An 18,860-nucleotide genomic window follows, 5' to 3' on the forward strand; every position below is an offset into this window, starting at 1 on the left:
GATCTCCAGGCCTGTCTTCTGAGCCACCTCTGGGTAGGTGGAAATCACCAATCGTTCAGGTAGTAGTTGAGTGATTAACTGTTGGAGCCACCCAGAGGCTCCTTTATCTATTACTTGTCTTTAAATACACCAAAGTTTCAACATGATGCATCAGGAAGTGTTCCACTAGTTTGTTTGGTATAATAATTATGGTTATTTTATCAATTTTTTTGAACTTTTCTTCAATTAATTTAGTGATATTTCCCTTTGAAACAATAATAATCTTGATTACATTAATGGATTTTCTAAACTTAAGACTTATACAAACAATTATAAAGTAGGAACTTTTTTTGGATCCCGATTCAAAACTTATTTGTGTTGTTATTGAGCACCAAGTGGTATTAGATAATAAAAAGCATATTTAAAATTACATTGTGTTGCAATAGCCTAGGAGATTTTATTGTCTTTTAAATTCATAACTAATTATTTATCACACATTAATTTTCCTGAGATACAAACCTTTTACAATATGAATTATGAAGGAGATAAATGACATGAGTTTAGAGTTTGCACTAAACTCCCTCGTGGCATAGTGGTTAAGAGCTATGGTTGCTAATCTAAAGGTCGGCAGTTCGAATCTACCAGATGCTCCTTGGAAACCATATGGGGCAGTTCTACTCTGTCCTGTAGGGTCACTTTGAGTTAGAATCAACTCGACGGCAATGAGTTTGGGAGTTTTTTTTTCTTTTTTTTTTTTGGTTTATTCTATCTTAAAGGAGCCCTGTTGGCCAGTAGTTAAGCGCTTGGCTGCTAACCGAATGGTCAGCAGTTTGAAACCACTGGCGATTCCATGGGAGAAAGATGTGGCACTCTGCTCCCATAAAGATTTACAGCCTTAGAAACCCTATAGGACAGTTCTACTCTGTCCTACAGGGTCTCTATGAGTTGGAATTGACTCAACAGCAGTGGGTTTTGTTTTAGTCTGGGTCATTCACTTAGATGCCTGACTGGAATCAAGCTGTTAATGGAGTGTGACTGCTTTAGATGCAGAGGTTGCATTCCATACATGTGACTCCTAATAAAAGTTGACCTATTTGTCTAGTGCTACAGGTGGTCCCAGCTTGGCATAATGAGTATATCAGGCCTTTAGCACCATCTCAGGGCTATGAGTTGTGCGTCACCACAGTTGACACATTCTGGATATGAACAAGCTGACTCCAGCCAACCCATGATGGCCCTTAAAATTAGTCTGTGTCATGTTTGAGAAAACATGAGATTCTACCCTAACCATGCCTGAGCCAAGTTTTATCTTTCTTTTTCCTAATAGGAATCCAATGTCGGCCTGTTTGGTACAACATCTGGTTGGCAGTCTGGGTGAAGGGGGTCTTTTTAATTAATTGTGATTAAGTTTTAGGAAAATTTCCTTTTTCTTGCATTGTCTGAATGAAAGGCCTGTGTGCATGCAAGAAGAGAATGATTTTAAAAATAGTGAAGTTCTGGCTACTAGAATGGGACGTATCAATTTTGTGGAACTGGACAGAGGAAAATGACTCAATCTGTGAAGGAAACATCTTAGACCCCAGGATATATGAGAATAAAGGAAAGTTAATGATCTTGTCTTTAAGGTTGGTCCCTGGAGCCTACCTCACAAAGGAAAATGTCTTACTGCAGGGCTTCCAAATCATTCCAAGAGCCTAAAATTTAACTGACTGCTGAGTCTTCTATGTCCTACCGAATGACTTTCAACATAATTTGAATCCCATTCCCCTAAACTTTACTGAAAAGTCTATCAGAAACAGAAGTGAATGGCTTCTACTCCTACACCTCTCATGCAAACCCCTCTAGATGTCTTCACTCCCATTATAAGTCATTCCATGAGGCAGAAGAATGTCATCCTGCTGATGCTGTGGACAAACAGAACAGGTTGGACTTTCTACCCTCAGGCAGTCCCTCCAACAACAAAGACTAGATTCAATTATTAGAACTAATTTGAGAACACTAAAATGTAACAGCTGGCTTGGAGACCACACTGGATGCTCTGTTACTAGATTTCCTCCTTTCTGGCAAATGCAGAACCTATAAAATCACTAATATATCATGCTGCATGTGAACTCAGACCTCTGATCAAGTAGAAATATCAATATATAAAAGTAAGGGAAAGTTAGCTGACTTTCAAAGGTAGACCTTGGCTGTTTATGGGATTTGTTCATCTGATTGTGCCCAGGAACCAGGGAAACATTGCTAACATCAGTTCTGCAGGTTGGGCTCACCTTACTGCTTAGAGTCCTGTTGATAGCACTCTTAATTAAAGAATGCTTGAGACCAAGGGAATGGATTTGGTTCCAACCACCATCAGTGAGATTAATCAAAACAACCAATGGAATGGCTTATTCTTGAGAAAGTTCACCAGAAGCCAAGATGGTATAGGAATGAGGGATGGATATTGTTGAAAAACCAATCTCCATAGTTTTCTCCAATTTGTGAACGTCTCTTGAGCAAAGGATGACAGCTTCTGTTCTGGACTGTCTTCTCAAGGAGGTTTAAATAGCAAACAGCCTTGGAGGAAAAAGATATGTCTCCCTCTAGGGCAAAGGACAGATTTGTTTGCTGTTCATGAAAATAAAGATAATGAATTCCTCCATAGTTAAGGATGCAAAGTGTGCTCAGAACACCGTTTAAAATATTGGGATTTCCTAAGCTCAAGATTCCTCAACTGTGACATAATGTGCAGCATGTGCGTGGGCCTTTCTGCATAACCCCAACCATTTACCAGGAACACTACCAAACGTTGAAAGAATTAACAACAATCCTTCTCAAAATCTAGCAAAAACAAATTTTTTTATTAATTTGATTTTTTATTGTACTTTAGACGAAGGTTTACAGAACAAATAGTTTCTCATGAAACATTTAGTACACATATGGTTATATGACAATGGTTAACTACCCCATGACATGTCAACTCTGTCCCTTCTCAAATCTGGGTTCCCTATTACCAGCTTTCCTGTCCCCTCCTGCCTTCTAGTCCTTGTCCCTGGACTGCTGTGCCCCATTAGTCTCGCTTTGTTTTATGGAGCTGTCTAATCTTTGGCTGAACGGTGAACTGTGGGAGTGACTTCATTACTGAGCTAAAAAGGTGTCCAGGATAATACTCTCAGGATTTCTCCAGTCTCTGTTAAGCCAGTAAGTCTGGTCTTCTCTTCTGACTTAGAATTTTGTTCTACATTTTTCTCCAGCTCTGTCCAGGACCCTCTGTTGTGATCTCAGTCAGAGCAGTTAGTGGTGGTAGCTGGGCACCATCTAGCTGTACCAGACTCAGTCTGGTGGAGGCCGTGGTAGTTGTGGTCCATTAGTCCTTTGGACTAATCTTTCCCTTGTATCTTGTTTTCCTCATTCTCCCTTGCTACTGAAGAGGTGAGACCAGTGGAGGATCTTAGATGGCTGCTTACAGGCTTTTAAGACCCCAGACACTATTCACCAAGGTAGATAGTAGAACATTTTCTATATAAACTGTGTTATGCCAATTGAGATAGATGATCTCAGAGACCATGGTCCCCACAGCCCTTCACCCAACAATTCAGTCCCTCAGGGCGTTTGGATGTGTGTATGGGGCTTTCATAACCTTTGCTTATACAGGTTGTGCTTGCTTCCCCAGTATTGTGTACTGTCTTACCCTTCACCAAAGTTAGCTCTTATCTATTGTCTGTTTTGTATTCCTGCCCACACCCCTCCCACCCCTCATAAACGACAAAGATTGTTTCTTTTTGTATGTAAACTTTTAATTGAGTTTTTACAGCACAAAATTTTTTTTTAAAAAAAGAAAGAACACTTCCTAATATACTCTGTCAACATTATCCTGATACCAAATCTAGACAAGGACATAAAAAAGAAAGCTACACATCAATATCACTTTTGAATGTATAGTCAAAAATCTTCAACAAACTACTATCAAACCTAATTCAGAAGCATGCAAAGGGATTATACACAATGACCAAATGTGGGTCATCCCATGAAAACAAGACTGGTTCAACATACAATAAGCAATCAATGAAAAACATTACGTTAATATAACAAGGGAAAAACATGATGATCTCAATTGATGTAGAAATAGCATTTGATAAAATTCACCACCTTTTCAAAACACTCAACAAACTAGCAATACAAGGAAAATCTCACAACCTGAAAAGGAGATTTATGACAATCCCAGAACTAACATCATACTCAATGGTTAAAGACTGAAAATTTTCCTGTGATCGGAAACGTTCAAGGAAGCCTACTTCTGTCACTGCTATTCAACATTGCACTGGATGTTCTAGCCAGAGAAGTATGCAAAAAAAATAAAAATAAAAAAGATAAAAGGCATCCAAATCAAAAGGGACAAGTAAAATTATCTTTCTTCCCAGGTGGCATAATTTTAAAGTACTAAAAAATCTGCAAAATAGCTATTAGAGTTATTTTAAAAAATTAAGAAAATTTTCAGAATTCAAAATCAACACAAAAAATCAGTTGTATTCCTACCCACTGGCAATGAACTATCTAGAAAGGAAATTAAGAAAACAATACTTATTGTAGATGAAATAGCATCACAAAGAATAAAACATTTAGGAGTCAATTTAACCAGGGAGTTGTTAGACTTTAGCACTGAAAACAAAATAACAGAAAAAATTTGAAGAAAGAAATTAGAAAAGGCCTAAATAAATGGAAAAACTTCCCATGTTCATGGACTAGAAGATGTTAAGATGGCAACACTCCCCAAAGTGATCTATAGACTGGAATCACAAATTCCAGTGGTCTTTTTGCTGAAATGAAAATGATGGAAAAGTCAATCTTAAAGATTACATGAAATTTCAAGGGACCCCAAATAACAAAAAAAAAAAAAAAAAAAAAACTTGACAAAGAAGAACAATGTTGGAGGACACAAACTTCCCAATTACAAAACTTACTACATAGAAGAATTGATACATTTGAATTACGGTGTTGGCCAAGAATGTCAACTATACCATGGACTGCCAGAAGAACAAACAAATCTGTCTTGAAAGAAGTATAGTCAGAACACTCCACAGAAGCAAGGATGGGGAGACTTCATCTCATGTACTCTGGACATGTTATCAGAAGGGACCAGTCCCTGGAGAAGGACATCAAGCTTGGTAAACTAGAGGGTCAGTGAAAAAGAGGAAGCCCCTCAATGAGATGGACTTACACAGCAGCTGCAATAATGAGCTCAAACATGGCAATGATTATGATGACGGCACAAGACCATGAAGTGTTTCGTTCTGTTGTACATAGGGTCTCCATGAGTTGGAGGCAACTTGACGAGGCTTAACAACAATAACAAAGTCAATGAATTTGATTAAGTCACTTGTAAGAAGTAAAGGAGCAATAACAACCATAAAGAAACCATCACTTAAATAATGTCCTTCTCCAGTTGACAAAAAAGAATGTAATGTATTAATTAAATAACATAGTGTAATACACTCACTGTGGAATTACTCAATCTTCTAATTAATTTCTAAACGTTAACAAAACTCATAAAAACATCATTAAAATCCTTGAGGTAGGATATGTAAACAATATTTCCTGAATGTTGTAACAACTAAATCATATACTGGGTCTTATGTGAGTAAAGTATATAAACAAGACAGGACTTCAATGTGGAGATTCTGAACTCAGGAGTCATGAGATTTGTGGACAATGAATTTGATGTAAAGTAAGTTTCTTTTGACAATTTCTGAGGTGTTCAGTTTGCTAGCAAATCGTTTACTTTTTTGGTATTGTCTGTTTTTGTCTAACATTTTGTTTCCTTCTATACATACCAGTTTATTGATCTTACTTATAGTAAGTGCATGCCCTTTCTGAGAGGAGTTATGTACTCTTTCTATGGATATCTTTTAATATTTCTTTATTTCTACCATATCAACAATTATTGATGACTTTTTACTACTGATACTATGAAGAAACATTAGGATGTTAAAGAACTGGCTAGATTTCTCACCTCAATGAGCAAATGGTAAAGAAATTTTTTTTTTTTTAATAGTATGATCTTCTGTCTCTTACCTCTAATATAGAAGAATGATGTCCTGAACACCTACTTCATGATGATTTATATCACTTCTATAGGTTAACAACAAAGAACATCTCAATTTAAATTTTCTCCACATATTTTACATATCAGGGCCATTATATTTCCAGGGAAAGTGGATGTGAATGATGCCCACCTAGTGGAGAGGGACATTTCACAGCTCTGATGAAGCATCAATCGACCTTATGCGGTCACATGAAGAATGAGAATCAATACATTACATCAAGTGATCTGATAGCTTAATTACATCAATAATCATAGCTCTCTTCAAACAATCTCATTACAAAAAAAGGAGACATTGGATATAACAATGCTTGTCCAAACATCCACTCCTTATTAAACTTTTTGACTTTGGCTTGTTCTCTATACTTAACTTCCTGGATTAGAATGAAGAGACTAAGTTCCTTAGTTCTCTCTTGTGTGAATTCTTTTATGTCTATTTAGATTTGATTTTTGATGAAATACTTTCTCACATGTATTGCAGCTATACTGTTTCTTTCCAGTATTAACGTTCTGGTCTTCTCTAAGGTGTATACATTAGATAAAGGCCTTTCCACATTCATTCCATTTGTAGGATTTGTATACAGTATGAATTTTCTGATGCACGAGGGAACTTGATATATGGGCAAAGGTTTTTCTACATTCTTTAAATTTTTAAGGTTTCTCTCCAGTATGTACTCTCTGGTGTTCTTTAAGGCGTATATGTTGGACAGTAGTCTTTCTACAGTCATTATATAGAAAGAGTTTCTCTCCAGCATGAATTCTCTGATGTTGAGTAACTTTTGACCACCAGTTAAAAAAGCTCTCTTACCTTCATTACATTTGTAAGACTTCTCTCCATTATGCATTGTCTGATGTGTAACAAGTTTTGAGCATCAGTTAAGGACTTGTCCACATTAACTACATTTATACTATTTCTCTCCAGTATGAATTCTCTAACTCATATTAAGGTTAAGGTATTTATTAAAGACTTCCCCACATTCTTTACATCTGTAATAGACAATGAGTGACCTGATCTTTACTAGAGTTTGAGTTTGGTTAAATTTTTTCACACATTCTTAATATTGATAAATTCTCTCCACATGTTTCCAAACTTGATGTGCATATTTACTTACAGAAGCACTATGTTTTGAAACAGTTACTAGCTTCAAGTGGGATTTTATCTAGCATGTTTTATGTCTTGATCTCTTTCCACAGTGCGGTTTTTGTTCTGGGTAATCGTTCCAGTTTGATTATCTCCTTAACTCTCATTCTAATTTTTCTTGTCTTTCCTGAAGTGAAAATACTCAAGGCTGTAGCTTTTGCATATCTTCCCAAAATTACTTTATGGGAGGAATCATCTATGCCCTTCTTTGGTGACAAGTCTTGGGTATCATAAGAAAAAGATGTTGTTGTTAGGTGCTGTTGAGTCAGCTCTGACTCATAGTGACTTTATGGATAACAGAAAAAAACATTGCCTGGCCATACACCATCTTCTCAATCGTTGCTATGTTTGAGCCATTGTTGCAGCCACTTTATCAGTCCATCTCATTGAGAGTCTCCTCTTTTTTGCTGACCCACAACTTTACCGAGAGTGATGTCCTTCTCCAGCAATCGGTCTCTCCTGATGATGTGTCCAAAGTAAGCAAGACCAAGTCTCCCCATCCTTGCTTCTAAGGAACATTCAGGCAATACTTCTTCTAGGACACATTTTTCTATCCAAATGTCATTTGTTGAGGTGGCGCAACTCAAAATAAGAAGCAACAACTGTAAACATCTATTAATGATCAGAACATGGAATGTATGAAGTATGAATCAAGGAAAATTATAAATTGTCAAAAATAAAATGGAATGCTTAAAGATAAATATCCTAGGCATTAGTAAATTAAAATGGCTATTTTGAATCTGAGAATCCTATGTTATACTACACCGGGAACAACAACTTGAAGAGGAACAGCTTTATATTCATCATCAAATGGGTTATGGTTTCCCATGACTAATGGTATAAGAATATCTGTGAATTAATGGATTAATGAATGAATAAATAAGCATGCCCCTGAAGATTATAGTGTGTATGAGCATTGTTATTGAGTGTGAAATGCATTTCACCCCTTTCCTTATCATATTTAGTGATTCCTGCTGTGAGATGTACAACAAGAGGAACAATGTGGGTTTGAATATGAATACTCCGTGTATGTCCTCCATGCTCAGATGTGTGTCCTCCCTCTGAGAAGCATCAGGGAACCTGAAACAAGGATGATCAAGGGAAGGAATGGGACGATCAGAAGAGAGACATCAAAGATGCCCTAATGAGGAGGGGGCAGCATTTGACATGAGTTTTATTGGAAGGGAGTTGGGGTGGCAGACAGACATTCTTGGCAGAGTGGGATGATGCACCATATGTTCAGGGAAAGGTGGTTGTTCTGTTTGATCAGAGAAGTCCCTATGTGTCAGGAAATAGCAGGAGATGACAGGAGAAAGAATATGGACATGGGATCAGAAGTACTGGTTTTGAAGTCCAGCTGTGCTCTAATTTGCTGGGTGAGCTAGAGCAAACTCCTTCCCTCTCTGTGCTTCAGACTACTTTTTTGTACCACAAGGATGGTGATCTTCTCCCAGATTAAATTTGTCATGAGGATTGTATGGAAAATGCCATTGTGATGGCTTTGTGGTCTTTAAAACACAATATAGAAGATAGGGGCTGATTTTACTGTAATTAATATTATCATCGCTATTGTTATTACTGCTGAGCATGATGCCAAGGCTCAGTCACCCAGTAGTTCCTGAGACATCTCTATTTGGATATCTAGTAGACATCTCATACTCAGCCCAGTTGAGAACGTACCTGCTGGTCTTTCCCAGGAAACCTGTTTTGCCCATAGCCTTCCCCATCTCTGTTGATGGCAAATCTGCCTTTTTTAGTTGCTTGTGTTACAAACGTCTTTGACTTCTAATTTTCTCACAACCCACAGCCAGTCTTTAAAAGAATGAAGATGTCTCTACTTCAAAATATGTCTATACTATGAGTACTTTGGAAACCCTGGTGGCGTAGTAGTTAAGAGCTACAGCTGCTAACCAAAAGGTCAGCAGTTCAAATCCATCAGACACTCCTTGGAAACCCTTTGGGACAGTTCTACTCTGTCCTACAGGGTCACTATGAGTTGGAATGGACTCAACAGCAATGAGTTTGGTTTTTGGTTTATGAGTACTTCACCTACACTGCTATCATTCTGGTTTAAGCACATTATTCCTCTCATGGTATTCTGTAACAGTCTCCTAATGCATCTTTCTGTATCTACCTTTGTCCCTTCTTCCATTCTCTGACATGCTCAGAATATTGAAGTAGCTCCCATTTCAATCAGTCAACAAAGACCCAACAAAGTTACTTTTGAATTCCACTCCTACATCTCTCTGCTTTCTTCACTTTACTTCAGACACTGACCTCCTTGCAGTTCCTCAAGCATAAAGAGGAAGAGTTCCTCCCTAAAGCTTCTGCTCTAAACGTTCCTTCAGCCCGTATCACTCTTCCTCTGGATATCTTCTTGGCCTATATCCCATATTCAAATCTTTTCTCAGACCTCACCTTGTCAATGAAGCCTTACTTGACTACCCAATTTAATACTGTACCTGAAACTGCCCATTATATTCCCAATCCCCTTCACTTTGCTCTCTTTCTTGATTTAAGCATTTATCATCTTTTAACATAATGTGTATTTTGCTCATTTGTATAATTAATTTTCTGTCTTCCCTGCTAGAATGTTAGCTATAAGAGGTGTTTGTGTTTAACAAGAGATATTTGTGTTTTCCACCAATAATTCTCAAGTACCTACCAGAATACCTGGTTTAGAGCATGTACTCAGTAAATATTTGTTGAATGAGTGAATGAATGAATAAAAGAGAGGAAACTGTTTTACAAGTTTACAAAATTTATAGATTACAATTCAGTAAATTTTTATGTATTATGAAGTTTTTCAGGAATGGGAAATATGGGAGTAGGAGTGAAACAGAAAATGAATTTGCATGTAGGGATGATGCTGTACATATTTCTTAATGTATCTACAGCAATCTGTAAGAAGATGGCATATCTTTACAGTGTAGGAATTATGTTCCAAAAAGGACCAGAGATAGTAGCATGTTTGGTGTACTTGGGAAGGAATAAGAACACAAATATGGCTATAGTAGGGTGATGGAGGTAAGGACAACATGAAATGAGGTCATGGAACCAGACAGGGGAAGGGTTGTGAAGAGTAATGATTAATGATGTTAGATTTCCTAGACATTATGGAAGTCTCAGCGGGGATGGGGAAGTGTGATGTGATGTGATTTATTTATTTATTTTTTAATGATCACTCAGGCTGCAATGTAACAAACTGACTCTCATGGAAGGTAGGTAGAACAATTCAGCAACCCTATGAGAGGAGTCTTCACCATGTTATCCTTCCTCATCCCAGAACCAGTGGAATCTGGCTGGGCAGTGCCTCATTGCTACTTACAGGTCCAGCTACCAGTTTCATCTCTGGTGATGGCCTATGATCCACACAGAATGAATTATATCTCTCTCCTCAGAAGAAGTGTTTTGTAAGGTTTATATCAGTTGAGTTATGGTCCCCAGCTGGCACAACTAATGAAGCGCTCCACTACTAACCAAAGGGTTGGTGGTACAAAACCACCCAGAGGCATCTTGAAAGAAAGAACTGGTGATCTTCTGAAAAGTTACAGCATTAGAAACCCTATGGAGAGCTGGTCTACTATGCACACATGGAGTCATCATGAATTGAAATCAACTCTATAGTAACTGGAAGTGGAACTGGAAAAATATCAGCTGAGGCTGATACGGTGTTTCACATTGTTGTTATTAGGTGTCGTCGAGTTGGTTCTGACTCATAGTGATGAAACACTGCCCAGTCCTTTGCCATCGTCACAGTCATATTATGCATGAGCTCATTGTTGCAGCCACTTTATCAGTCTATCTTGTTGAGTGTTGTCTTAGTCATCTAGAGCTACTATGAGAGAAATGCCACAAGTGCATGGCTTTAACAAAGAGAAATTTATTCTCTCACAGTCTAGAAGGCTAGATGGCCAAATTCAGGATGCCACCTCCAGGGGAAGGCTTTCTCTGTCAGCTCTGGAGGAAGGTCCTTGTCATCAGTCTTTCCCAGTAAAGGAGCTTCTTAGCACAGGGACCCCAGTTCCAAAGGACACACTATTCTCCTGGCTCTTGTTTCTTGGTTGTGTAAAGTCCACCTGTCTCTTTCTTTTATAGCTCAAAAGAGATTGGCTTAAGACACAATCTAATCTTGTAGATTGAGTCCTGCCTCATTAACATAACTGCCTCTAATCCTGCCTCATTAACATCATAGAGGTAGGATTTACAACACATAGGATAATCACATCAGATGACAAAATGGTGGACAATCATACAATACTGGGAATCATGGCCTATCCAAGTTGACACACATTTTTGGATCTTCCTCTTTTCTGATCCTCTACTTTACCAAACATGGGTGTTTCACATAGTGATCTGTATATTCCAAACCCTCAATAAAATGTGGTTTCACTGTGAATATTGTTATTCCTGTATTGTGACAAGATATTCAAAAGAGCAACCATTGGGTGCTTTCCGACAATAGAGTTACCAGGGATGGTCAGTAGAACTGGTGGGTAATCATCACTCTCAGACATGAAGATTTAGTCTGGTAAGTTAATTGTGTCCACTATTAGTCTGCATCCTTGGACTTCAATTTCATCAGGTCTATTTATTTTTTTAATTAATTAACTAATTTTTGGTGAAAATATATACAATAAATCGTATACCACTTCAACCACTTCTGCATGTACAATTCAGTGACATTGGTTACATTCTTCAAGTTGTGTCACCTTTCTCAGTAACCTTTTTAAAATTATTTCACCATCATTTACACAAAGTCGCTGCCCCCGTAAGCTTCTCTTCTATCCTTTCAAATTGCTGTCGTCAATTTGATCACATATAAATAATTCTTTTAAAAAGTATAATGGTTAATGCAGCATTCTTCTCTAATTAGACGAAATGATTATTTGGTTCAGAGATGACTTCAGTGGATAGTTTCAGTTCAAACTTTAAAGATTTCCCCAAGGTAATATTTTTTTTGGTTAGTCCAGCCTCAGTGACTCCAGAAAATCTGGATTCCATTATCATACCCCTCTAGATGGCACTAGGTGAAGATAATAGTATTCACCAGATAGCTAGTTTTATTTTTTCCCATGCATAATTCCATTTTGTAGTGATAACAGCCCTTTATTTTGACTATTACCATCATCTCCATTTTACAAATTTTAAAAAACATGGTTTATAAGGCTTTAGTAAAAGTTCCAGGTACATGAATTGAGTAAATTAAAAAAAAAAAAAAGAAGATATGTTAGCAGTATCATCTGCCCAGTCTCAAAATGTGGGCAAAAGTGGACCAGTCATCCCAGTGTGCCTGGAACTGTCCCATTTTTAGGAGTGTAATCCCTCAGTCCCAGGAAATCACTTAGTCTAGGGCAGTCTGGAATGGTTAGTCACACTAACAATGTGTTGTTTCCACAGTAATGTCAGGCTATTAAGGGATGCAGAAAAGTAGCTACTAAGTTGAACTCACATTGAAAATTACTGAAGCTCCAAAAAAATGCATGGCTCGAGTATTAACAAGATACCTTTGAGGTGGACTTGAGAGATGACAGGCAGCAGGAATCACAGAGACGTGTTTCAGGACTCTAGTCAACCAGAGTGTTGGTTAAATACATGGAGTGAAATAAGTTCCCCCAAGTAACAAAGCAACCAAAAGATAAGATGTATTCAAGTCATCGTACTTGAGGTACTACCAAGTCTAAAATTGTTTTATAATGAGGTATGCTGCATGAGGATTGTGGTGCCCTGGATGAATATGGTAGGAAGATTGTCCTCCTGAGAGAATACAGGTAAATCTTGAAGTAAACCAGGTATACAATGATAGCAATGTTTTTTTTGTTTTTCCTCCAGGAAGCTCATGCTTTGCCCAAACCTCTAGTCAAAGCTCCATAAAAAAACTTATGTTCCTCAAATCTCCTTTATTCTTTACCCATAACTTGGTGTTCTTTTCTGGCCTGAGCAGGATTACGTAGGATTTAGATGCAATTATACATCCAAGTAGCCCCAGACTGGAAGGTAGTGTGGAGAAGATCACCACAGTCACCATTGCCTTCCGCTTGTTGCTGTGGTAGGAGGGCAGAAAGACACCCAGACTCTGCAGAACACCAGTATGCTGAATGTGAGAAACTTGGCTTTATTGAAGTTGTCAGGGAGGTTCCTGGCTACAAAAGCAATGGAGAAGCTGACCAAGGCCAGACAGCCCAGGTAGCCAAGAAAAGAGTACAAGACAGTGTCTGAGCCATTCCTATACTCTGTGATGATCAGTCCAGGCTCAGAGTACGGTTCTGTGTCTGGGAAGAGGGGAGAGTTCACCAGCCACACCCCACAGAACATCACTTGGACCAGGGAGCAGGTGAGAATGAAGGAATTAGAATATCTGGACCGTACGCACTGCCTTACCCTGTTCCCTGGCCTTATGGCCTTGAAAGCCAGAATCACAGTGATGGTCTTTGCCAAAATGGTAAAAACAGCTACTGTGAATACAACTCCACAGGTTTTTTTGTGGGAGGCGGCAGGTCACTGTGGTAGGATGACTAATGAAGAGCACGGAGCAGAGGAAGAAGGAATTCAGGAAAATGAGAAGAAAGAGCTGAGATAATGATTGTTGGCTTTGATGATGGGAGTGTCCTGGTGCTTCACAAAGACTCCCAGAACCAAAGCTGTGATGATAGAGAAGGAAACAGCTGCACAGGCCAGGATGATTCCCAAGGGTTGCTCTATAGCTAGGAAGGTGTTGGCCTTGGGGAGTCAGTGATCTCTCTCCTTGTTTGAGTTCTGGTCCTCTGGGCACTTTTCACACTGGTCGATGCCTGAAAGCAACAGGAGGGGAACAGCAGGGATGGGTTCAGAAATAGTGTTCTATCACCACTTAAGGAGACCCAACCTTAACATTTAATGTTTGTATAAACCAAAACCAAACCCGTTGCTGTCGAGTTATAGCGACCCTATAGGACAGAGTAGAACTGCCCCATAGAATTTCCAAGGAGTGCCCCGTGGATTCAAACTGCCAGTCTTTTGGTTAGCAGCCATAGCACTTAACCACTAATCCACCAGGTTTTCCAATGTTTGTATAGGTCTTCCTAACTTGAACTCTCTTTCATATGCATATCCTCACTTGGTCTTACAACCACACCTTGCATTATTATCTCTAGTTCACAAACTTCAACTAAATCTGAAATTTAAAAAGGTCAAAAGAATTGCTCAAGATCACAGAGCTAATATAGGGCAAAGCTAGAGCTGGAGCCCAGAGGACTAGTTCAATGCCGTGGTAAGTCCAGCTACTTCCTTAGCTGATGTTTTTTGTCTCCCTCCCCAATGACTTGAAACACAGATCCTTCACCTTCAATATGGTGAATAAGGGTAATTTTATGGTTTTATTCATTTGAATCATATTCTGCCTTAGGGTTCATCTTTTTAGATGTATTATTTCTCTGCATCTTTATTTTACAAGAATATAATTTGATCAATTTGCTTGTGTTGGATTTTTCTTCTATCAAATCCTTGATTTGTGTGTAAAATTATCAAAATTATTATTTGCACTGTGCTAAACTTTTAGATAAACTCTTTCACCTAATCTTCACAACAATCCTATGAAGTAGGACTTTAGTGTCTCAGTTTTACAGAAAGAAAGCTGAGGCTTTAAGGGGTCAAGAAATTAGTCTAGTCCAGTCAATGGCTGCCTTTTGCTATTAGAAAATAGCCCCAGGCCCTAAGATGTCTAAAGGGTCCAAAATGAACTAGACTGGCCCATCTTCAGCCTCAGCCTGTACCTGTCTCTTCTTCCTCTTTGTTCGAGTCTCAGGGTCTTCTTTCAGTTTCCAGGACAAGTAGAACTTCCTTCCCTCTGCCTAGAAGGCTCCTCAACCTACCCCATCCTTCATCTTTGTATCTTAGGCTCTGTCCATTTTCAGTAACACTTCCTCAAAGAAGCTTCCCTGATGTATCCCAACAGATGCCCTGTTCATTGCTCTCAAGGCCCACTGTCCTATTCTCTTCCTAAATCTTAGCACAGTTTTTGATTATGCAATTTTTATTAAAGTCTGCCTCCAATCCACTGGAAAAATAAGTTCCAAGAGGACAGGAATTATGTCTTTCTTCTACCATATTTTCCCTAGCACTTAGCACAAGACCTGGCCCATAATAAGTAATAATTAATATGTAGGTAATAAATAGGTGAATTAATGAAATTTGTAGTCAGATATGAGTTTTATTTCCAATTTTGATATTTAATGTACAAGTGAACTCAGATAAGAGACAAGTTTACTCTCTAAACTTCGATTTCCTCATCTGTAAAATGGGGATCATAATACTGACTGTATAACATCAGCATGAGAGATAAAAGTGATATTGCATCCAGAACACTCAGCAGAATCTTTGTTTCATATTAAATGCCAGTGACGGGTGGTGTCCATTATTGCCACATTCATCATTGTCACCATCATTACCATTGTCATAAATGGGATTCATATGATTCAACACTCAAGTCTAGCTCACTTCCTGCTCTGACTAAATTCTGGATCTCAGTGCCTTCCCAAGTCATGTGACCCATAAAATCAGTCTGCACTGAAGATTGTGTTAGCTAGGGACCAACCCCGTCTTTGCTCTGCACGCATGGACTCATAGACACATGGGCCTCCCGACAGTTTTCCTCACTTCTTCCCTAGGTTGACCACAGGAAGAATCATCATACAAAGGTTTGGTCTCATAAAAAACTGAGCAGTAATAGAAATTGGTCTTTGGTGTACCAGGCTCCAAATTTAGGTGTTGGACACTTTCCTGGTTCTAGGAATCTTGATTCCACCTTTAATTCTCAGTTCTATTAAAAAAAAAAAAATCAATCAACAAACAAAAAAACATTGCTGTAGAGTCGTTTCCCACTCATAGTGATACTATAGGACAGGGTTACCCCACAGAGTTTCCAAGGTTGTAATCTTTACAGAAGCAGACTGCCACATCTTTCTCCTGAAGAGCAGTGGGTGGGTGTGAATCACTGACCTTTTGGTTAGCAGGAAAGCACTTAACCATTGCATCGTCAGATTTATTGAACTCAAAATTCTTTTCCCAATCCCACATCTGAACCTAATTTCTTATGCAAATAACACATGCCTTCTACATATATTTGCCAACCACGCCCTCCCATGGCCCTGCTATGCCAATTTTTGTATTTTTACATGTTGCTGTAAAAAAAATTAGCACAGAAAGCTTATGAAAGTACCTTGCAGGGGGAGGGCCCAGCTGTCAAACAAATGCACAAGGCTTTCGTTCTTTGCAAAAAATACTGTACTAAAGTATTTTAATAAATCCTGTATCAATATTCAGAAGGGACATCTTTCTCCAGTTTGTTTTTCACTGTTCTCTTTGTCTAGCTTTGGTATCAGAGTAATACTAGCTGCACAAAATGATTTATTTGGAAAAGAAAGAATTTCCTCCTATCCTAATTTCTAAAACAGATTGTATACAGTGTTAATTCTTCTTTAATGACTTGATAGAATTGACCAGTAAATACATTTCAGCCTGGACATTTACTTTTTTTTTTTGAGTTTTTAAATTATGATTTAAATTACCTTAATTGTTGTTGTTAGGTCTCTTCAAGTCGGTTCTGACTCATACCGACCCTACGTACAACAGAAGGAAACACTGCCCTGTCCTGCACCACGCTCACAATCTTTGTTAGGCTTGAACTCATTGTTGCAGCCACTGTGTCAATCCACCTCACCAAGGGTCTTCCTCTTTTTTGGTGACCCTCCACTTTACCAAGCATGCTGTCCTTCAGGGACTAGTCCCTCCTAATAATACGTCCAAAATACATGAGACAAAATCTCACCATCCTTGCTTCTTATGAACATTCTGGCTGTACTTCTACCAAGACAGATTTGTTCATTCTTCCATCAACATTCTTTGCCAACACCATAATTCAAAGGTGTCAGTTATATTCCATCTTCCTTATTCATTGTCCAGCTGTCATATGCATATGAGGTGCTTGCAAACGGGCAGGTACACCTTAGTCCTCAAAGTGATCTTTGCTTTTTAACACATTAAAAGGGTCTTTTGCAGCGGATTTGTCCAATGCAATATGTCGTTTGATTTCATAACTGCTCCTTCCGTGAGTTTTGAGTGTGGATTCAAGTAAAATGAAATCCTAGACAACTTCAATCTTTTCCAATTATCTTGATGTTGCTTATTGGCCCAGTTGTGAGGATTTTTGTTTTCTTTATGTTGAGGTGCAATCCATACCAAAGGTTGTAGTCTTTGATCTTCATCAGTAAGTGCTTCAAGTCCTCTTCACTTTCAGCAAGCAAGGTTGTGTCATCTGCATATAGCAGGATATTAATGAGCCTTCCTCCAATCCTGATGCCCCATTCTTCTTCATATAGTCCAGCTTCTCGGATTATTTATTCAGCATACAGATTGAATAAGTATGGTGAGAGGATACAACCCTGACACATACCTTTCCTAACTTTAAACCACACTGTGTTTCCTTGTTCTGTTGGAAGGAGTGCCTCTTGGTCTATGCACAGATTCCTCTTGAGCACAATTAAGTGTTCTGTAATTTTCATTCTTTGCAATGTTATCCATAATTTACTACGATCCACATGGTAGAATGCCTTTGCATAGTCAGTAAAACACAGGTAAACATCTTTCTGGTATTCTCTGCTTTCAGCCAAGATCCATCTGACATCAGCAATTCCATGTGCTCTTCTGAATCCAGCTCAAATTTCTGAAAGTTCCTGTAGAAGTACTGATGCAACTGCTTTTGAAAGATCTTCAGCAAATTTTTATTTGAGTGTGATATTAATGATATTGTTTGATAATTTCCACATTTTGTTGGATCACCTTTCTTTGGAATGTGCACAAATATGGATCTCTTTCAGTTGGTTGGCCAGGTAGCTGTCTCCCAAATTTCTTGGCATAGATGAGTGAGCACCTTCAGTGATGCATCCATTTGTTGAAACACCTCACTTTGTATTGTGTCAATTTCTGGAGCCTAGTTTTCCATGAATGCCTTCAGTGGAACTTGAACTTCTCCCTTCAGTAACCTCAGCTCTTGATCATATGCTACCTCCTGAAATGGTAGAACGTCGACCAGCTCTTTTTGGTACAGTGACTCTGTGTATTCCTTCCATCTTCTTTTGATGCTTCCTGGGACATTCAATATTTTACCCATGTTGTTGCTGTTAGGTGCCGTCGAGTCAGTTCCAACTCATAGCAATGCTGTGTGCTACATAATGAAACACTTCTCGGTCCTGCGCCATCTTCACAATCGTTGTTATGCTTGAGCCTATTGTTGTAGCCATTGTGTCAATCCATCTTGTTGAGGGTCTTCCTCTTTTTCACTGGCCCTCCAGTTTACCAAGCATGATGTCCTTCTCCAGGGACTTCATGTCCAAAGTATGTAAGACGTAGTCTCGCACCAATCCTTGCTTCTAAGGAGCATTCTGGTTGTATGTCTTCGAAGACAGATTTATTCATTCTTTTGGTAGTCCATGTATATTCAATATTCTTTGCCAACACCACAATTTAAAGGTGTCAATTCTTCTTCAGTCTTCCTTACTCATTGTCCAGCTTTTGTATGCATATGAAGTGATTGAAAATACCATGGCTTGGGTCAGGCACACCTTAGTCCTTAGTGACATATTTGCTTTTTAACACTTTAAAGAAGTCTTTTGCAGCAGATTTGTC

This window comes from Trichechus manatus, unplaced genomic scaffold, assembly GCF_000243295.1.
Source record: "Trichechus manatus latirostris isolate Lorelei unplaced genomic scaffold, TriManLat1.0 scaffold00011, whole genome shotgun sequence".
Lineage (NCBI taxonomy): Eukaryota > Metazoa > Chordata > Mammalia > Sirenia > Trichechidae > Trichechus > Trichechus manatus.